The sequence below is a fragment of the Periophthalmus magnuspinnatus genome, unplaced genomic scaffold, assembly GCF_009829125.3.
Source record: "Periophthalmus magnuspinnatus isolate fPerMag1 unplaced genomic scaffold, fPerMag1.2.pri scaffold_73_arrow_ctg1, whole genome shotgun sequence".
NCBI lineage: Eukaryota > Metazoa > Chordata > Actinopteri > Gobiiformes > Gobiidae > Periophthalmus > Periophthalmus magnuspinnatus.
In genome coordinates this window covers 35559-42959 of record NW_022986790.1, presented here as the reverse complement: position 1 = coordinate 42959, position 7401 = coordinate 35559, and positions in this window count along the sequence as shown.

Here is a 7401-nt window from a genome sequence, read left to right as displayed (position 1 = left end):
CATTTTTCTTCACTTGCGACTTTTTAATTTATGATTTAAATTTTGATTAAATAAATAAATAACATAATAATGATAATAAAATAGAATTGGTAAAAAAGTCATACGTTTGATTTTCATAATAATTATTTCATTACTTTAATAAAAACTCCACATCTGTCCAGGAAAAACAACCTCTGCCAGATTTACAGTTAAATGCTTATTAATATGCTCTATCCCAGAAAAAAAATAATTAAAAAAAAATTCAAAAAGTATTATTTTTTATTTTATTTTAATGTCAGCACAGTCGTCTATATTACACTGAATATTTGGATGACAACCGCAACTACTTGATGACCACCTCTGAAATCTTTTCTTCCATAGTCGACTCAAGAAAATGTTACAATTAACCTTAATAATAAAAACTGTTCAAAAACACAACAGATATGACTTGATTCGACCACAAGAGAGCACTGTTAGCCTGTCTACTGAATCACCTCTTTCTATACTTAAGGTAGAATGTTACAGAGCCTCTTAAGAGTAAAAGTATCTTGGGTAGCACTTTAAAATCAACCTGACAATAGATTTTGTAATGGTACTTTGTGAAGTATTCTGTGTAGTACTTTCTCTATTACCTTGTAGGCCTGCAGCAGCATGTAGACGACCCCCGGAGATCCGTGACACCAGTGCACCAGCAGGTCCCGCTCGTCCCCCACACAGGGAGGGTAGTTTCCAGAGGGGAACTTAAGGCCGCACACATAGTCTACGCTGGGCTTCACCAGTCTGTGCAACTGCTCCACCGAAGACACCAACCCGGGCTGACAGACAGGGGGCAGTGTCCAGTGAGAAACAAATATCATATTCAAGCTACACACAGATCTGTTTGTAGTATTATTGTTGAATTCCTAAAATTTAATTGAATAAACATAAACTGTCCTTGTTTTTAATAGTTTCTAAAGTGAATAAAGGGCCCATATTACACTATTTTCTGATTTATGTTACAATGTTTCCTCATCAAAAACAGACGTGGAGTTGTGTTTTGTTTCATTCACACATGTTTAACTCACAAACTCTGCATATTTAGGCTGAGTTCTTTTCTCAAACAGAAAAAAATCCTTGTCATGTCATGTGGTAATACAGGAAAAGCTCTACTGTGTTTTTAAACTCCATACACCTTCACTTGAGTCCTTTTGGTGTTTTCAGGCCAATCTCTACTGAACAAAAGGTAAAAGGTAGCCATTAACTGGAAAACTACCGTTTCATGACATCAAAAGGTGGAACTGCATTCTGAGCTTTGGAGATATAGACTAATAATAAAGGATTATTCAAACATGTGCAGATGAAACAAGACACAACTCCCGGAATGTTTTTGAGGAGGTAACAACATTATAACATAACGTAAAACTCACAAGAGTCAATTTCCTGTCCTTGTTTAGCCCTGGTTCAGTCCTGATTTCGTCCTGGTTTATCCTCAGTTCAGTCCTGGTTTAGTCCTGTTTTAGACCTAGTTTAGTCTTGGTTCAGTGAATTACACTGTGTTTTCATGTGGGATTTGCTTCTACCTGAGGCACCACCATTTGACTTTATCCATGCAACCCTCTGGTTTTCTTTTTCCATTGATCATCCATTTAAAGTGCTGTGACATCTGTACGTTGTGAATGCATGCATTCTGTAAACTGGCATCCTAGAGCTTCACCATTCCATGAGACAGGACCCAATGCAGTCCCAAAAGGTCACTGGATACAGTGTGGGCAGAAGCAGGTATTCGGACCATCACGGTGAGTGCTGCAGAGTCCAAGCATGTTCTCTTCCTGCTATGTTACAAACCTTAAACTCAAAATGGCATTATCAAGTAAAAAGACACAGTACTACTCACCTGAGAACTTGTGACAATATCTACCTGTACCTGTCATTATAAAACAACAAGAGAATGGTTAAACCCCACAGCGTAGGGACTTACAGCTCGCTGCCGTAGGGCCAGTAGCTGAAATGCCAGGTCTCCAGGGTCTCCTCAACCTCACGGACAGTGGAGGCAGACGTCCAGGGGGTAGTCACCAGCATGGAGTCTGAGCCAGAGACGTACATCCAAACCTCCTGGTCCATGTGGTGCAGGTTGGGAAGCATAGTCCCCAAAAGCTGAAAGAGAGCACAGTCACTTTACAATCTAAAGTCTAACACGGACCCAATACTCTAAAGTTTAGAGTATTGTGTCCGTGTTACATGTGATCAACAGTATTCTAGTGTAGGGTCCTGCATACCTCCCAGAACAGGGACTCGTCCCAAACATGGACCCAGAGAGGGAGCAGCTGTCGGCCTCCAGGCTGCTCAAACAAGACATATGTCAAACACAATGTAACAACGGCACAATGTATCATTCGGAGAAACATTAGACTTACCTGAGCACCAGGGTGAGGGGGTACAGAGGAGCCAGAGGTGGAGAGCGCAGGGCTGCGGCTCTCAGCAGGCTGGGAATCAAGAAAAAGAGCATGAGCCATTTGACATTTCATGCAGTTAATTGTCACTGAATATTTAAGACAGGTCAAACTCACCTGCACATGAGCAGAAGGACCAGTCTGCCGAGGCAGAGGGCGTCTGCTGCTGGCAGCCTGCAAAAGTTTAAGTTTGGTTTAAAAGAGGTAAAAATGTAAAAGGGATAAAAACATCTTAAAATTCCCACAAACATTCTAAACCACCAAGAGATAGATTTTAGTTAAATGCATGAAGCTTACCAGCTGAGGAGCTGCGGGCGTCCCAGTGGAGGAGGGCCCAGGGCTGTCCGGTCTCTGGAGCTGGAACATCAGAACACACAGGTGAATACTACTGTCTTTATAACAACATTATAAAAAGAGCAAAGGGCAAGTGTGACCAGGCCTACCGGAGCGGAAGAGGAGGGTTGAGAGCTGCCCCTTGCTGAAGGGTCACCGCGGCGGGCACGAGTGGTCCGAGGGGCAGGCGCCGGAGACCTCTTCCTCTTCCTGCCGCCCTGTTGGACAGAAGAAAATCAACATTAAATGTATGCTAAAAGACAGTATCTAAATGACAAACTAATTAAGGTCTTTTTCAAAATCTCACTACAGGAGTTTGTGGCTGGAAGGTGGATAAACAGCAATCAAAAGAATAATACACCGCATCTCCAAGTTTTCAAAGACCTGGGCAATCGGGGTTATTTTTCAAAAAACAAATGTAGTGCAACAGGATGCTTATTTTATTATCTGTGTGCATTGTTCATGTTTTATTTGGTTAGTGTTGTAAATGTATTGTAGTTTCTAAATCATGAATAAGCTGATCAATGTTACTGCAATCAATACTCGAATCGAACATTTGGCCACTTTGTGTTGATCCACTCCAAATTCAATAAAATTCAATAAAACACAACACTTCTTTTCAGTAAGCAACATTAAATAAAATACTCTGGGTTGTTGTAAGTTCACCAACTATTGAGCAGATTTATTAGAAGAAACTGGCAACTGTACCTTCAAAGATTTAGTCTTCTAATGATATATTTACAAAGAAAACCCCTTTAATTTATTAAAAACATATATATATATATATATACATGGAGGATTCATTCTTTTTGTACAACTATAGTACAAGTATCTTTAGTATAAAATCAGTGTTTGGGCCAAATATGGCCTTAGCAAACAATATATTTAAATATGAACATGCTACTGAACTTTATTAAACCATGTTCAAAGTTTGGCCTTTTAATATTTAACCATGGAGCCTATAGAACCTATAGAAGTATACATTTATATTTTCCATTTATATTTCTGTTTTCAGTGTTTCAGCTAGTTAGTGCTACTTTGTCAAAATTACTGATACCAAGTAGAAGTAGTAAATACTGAAAGTAGCCTTATAGCTAACGTTGTTATTTATGCTAATAATCATCGCAAATGCTTTTTAAAAAGACAGATTTTCTTTACCATGCCACAGTTGAACTTGAAGGCTGGTGGTGTTCAAGTGCTGCTGAACTTGAAGGCTGATGAAGTTCAAGTGCTGTGGGAACAAAAACAAAGCTGCGTGAGGCTGCGGTGGAGCTAGTTTAGCTGCTATTAGCCGTTAGCTTAGTCTGCGGAGAACAAGTGCGTGGCTTCTCTCTCGGGGACAAGAGCGAAATGGCGAAGAATTCGAATGTTGTGCATATGTTGTGCATAGCAACATTATGTTGTTATTATTTGAATGTTGCGTAACCTTTGGCAACCATGGAATGGTTGCCAAAGGTTACGCAATGAGCTAGTCCAGTATGGGCGAAAAACTTCTCTACGGTCCAAATCCAGTTAAAAGTATTGGAATTATCATAAACACATAATGGCTCCATCAGTGTGAATGCACATACACCACTACATTCTATAATTCTACTGTCTAAACAACCAACCCAAAAAGCAGGATTTTATACACTTTATGTATGGCTGTTTTTAACCCTTGTGCTCCCCAAGGGGGTTACCAGGACCCCCGAGTCGCAGCATGAACCTATAGTGGAGCGCCGGGGGTCCCGGAGACCCCACAAGTCCGTTTGTGGAAAAAAAATAAAATAAAATAACTAAATCAACGGAGAAAGACTTTGATGGGGTCACCAGGACCCCCCTAGCGGTGGGGGGGTTACCAGGACCCCCCGAGTCGCAGCATGAACCTATAGTGGAGCGCCGGGGGTCCCGGAGACCCCACAAGTCCATTTATGGAAAAAAATAACTAAATCAACGGAGAAAGACTTTGATGGGGTCACCAGGACCCCCCTAGCGGTGGGGGGTTACCAGGACCCCCGAGTCGCAGCATGAACCTATGCTGCCATTCCTATGGGATGGGATGGCAATTATTGTTATCCCATTGATGACAATAAAATAAATTTAAAAAATACAAAATGGAGGAGGACTCTGGGCGGCGGGGTTGGGAGGGATGACAGGGTAGGTTGGAGGGTTGAGTTGGGGTGGGAGGGTGGGGGGTCCTATGGGATAGGATGGGGGGGGGGGTGAGGGGGGTGTGTGGAGACCCCAGTCCCATTGATGACAATAAAATAAATAAAAAAAATACAAAATGGAGGAGGACTCTGGGGGGGGGCGGGGTTGGGAGGGATGACAGGGTAGGTGGAGGGTTGGGTTGGGGTGGGAGGGTGGGGGGTCCTATGGGATATTTTTTAAAATAAATAAAAATATAATAACCCTGGGTGGTGGTGGGAGGGTTGGGGTTGTGTGTGTGTGTTTGTGTGTTTGTGTGTGTGTCCTCTCTCTCTCTCTCTCTCTGTGTGTGTGTCCTCTCTCTCTCTCTCTCTCTCTCTGTGTGTGTGTGTCTCCTCTGTGGGTGTGTGTGTGTGTGTGTGTGTGTGTGTGTGTGTGTGTGCGTGCGTGCGCGCGTGTGTGCGTGCGTGTGGGGGAGACGTCCCGTCGGAGGGGTTGGGTGGGGAAAGTCTTAGGTCTTGTCCCAATTCGCTGCCATTCGCATACCTTTCTAAGTAAGTTACGTACGTTAGGTAAGTTATATAAGTTACGTAATTTACGTAAGTTATTTTTAATTATTTATTGTAGAACGTGAAAAATCAAGGTGTAGTCGTTGCAGCCCTTTATTTTTCTTTAGATTGAATGGAGTAAGGAATTAACATTTCCCTTTGACTATCAATAGGCAAAATAGATTATAGCTACTTTATATATATGCGTGCGTGGGTGGGGGTGTGTGTGTGGGGGGGGGGGTGTGGGGGTGTGTGTGGGTGTGTGTGGGTGTGTGGGGGTGTGTGTGTGTGTACACCTTGTTAAAAATGTAATAACAGAGACAGAGGTAATGAAAAAAAAGTAGTTTTTTTTTTTGTTTAGTTCATTTATTTATGGATACATTCATAGTCTATAAACCAGAGAACACAGCTATTTGGTATTTGAGCCAGGTTAAATCTGATCTTTTGCTAAACCCCTTTAATACCACTAGAGGGCGTGGATACAAAACAAAACAAAGGGATGAATGATGAGAACCATAAACCTACAAAAAAAAATGTAAAAAAATAAAAATAAAAATAAAAAAACAAAATCCAAATAAATGAATAAAATAAAATAGATAAAATAAAATAATATAAAATCAGACCGGAGCACAAGGGGGGCAGAAGGATAGAGCGCACTTTGCGCACACGTGCACACCGCACCCCCGGCACACATTTGTAGTTTTAATGTCTTTGCTTCTGGGGCACGTTCGACACCTCTTCCTCTTCGCCGGTACAGGCGCGTGTCGCGATTTCGGACGCGGGTACGTCCCGGGTTCGTTCTCTCCGTCCTCCTCCTCCTCCTCCTCCTCCTCCTCCTCTCCGTCCTGCTCATCTCCGTCGCCGTGGTCCCGGGTTCTTCTTCCTCCTCCTCCTCCTCCTCCTCCTCCTCCGCCGCCGCGGCCCCTCTCCCCTCTGCCCGCACTCCTCCTGATTACGCTGGGACCCACGAGCGCCCTGCCCAGCTGCTCCAAGAACAGTCTGCGTCTGTTGCGTTTGCCGGGCATCCACGTCGGGTTCAGCTCTCTCCAGAGAACGAACGCGTTGTACGCGGACACGTCGATCATGTTGTGAAAGATGACCATGGGCCAGCGGCAGGTTTTTCTCCTGCAGCTGTACGTACCTGTGACTTTATCCAGGTTGTCCACTCCTCCCTTGGTACGATTGTAATGGAGCACAGCAGCAGGTTTGTGTTGTTGTTGTTGTTGTTGTTGTTCTTGTTCGTCACTAATACTACGGTCTCTTTCTCGGCTTCGTCCACCTCTTCCTCCTCTTCCTCCTCTTCCTCCTCTTCCTCCTCCTGCTCCTCCTCTTCCTCCTCTTCCTCCTCCTCCCGCTCCCTCTCTCGCTTCTTCTCCCGGCTCTCCGCGCAGGTGCTGCGGCACCGTGGTGAGGATCAGCACGTTCCTGGTCTTTTTGGCCAGATAGGAGATTAGGGCGACCGAGGGGCCTCCCCCCTCCCCGGTGGCGAACGCGAACGAGAAGGATCCGACCCGTCTGCCGTTCCCCCGGGTAGTAGGCGGGCAGGCCAGTTCGCGCGGGACCTCCGTCCTGTTGGCGCGCAGCGTACCTAATAGGGTGAGTCCCCTCTCGAAGAACAGCCTCCGGGCGAGCTCGAACGAGGTGAAAAAGTTGTCGCACGTCACGGTGCGGCCCGGTCCCAGTCCCTCGGTGAGGTCCAGCGCGACTCGCGTGGCCAGGTTCTTCTCCGCGGGCGCTCCTTGTCGAGGTTTACCGGTGTACACCTGCATTTTCCACGCGTAACTGGACCGCGCGTCGCACACGGCCCATAGCTTGATGCCGTATTTTGCGGGTTTGGAGGGCATGTACTGGCGGAAGGGGCAACGGCCTGGAATTTATTTATTTAAAAAAAAAAATAATAATAATAAATTATTATTATTATTATTATTATTATTATTATTATTATTATTATTATTATTATTAGGGGTGGAAAGCTGCTAACTGGT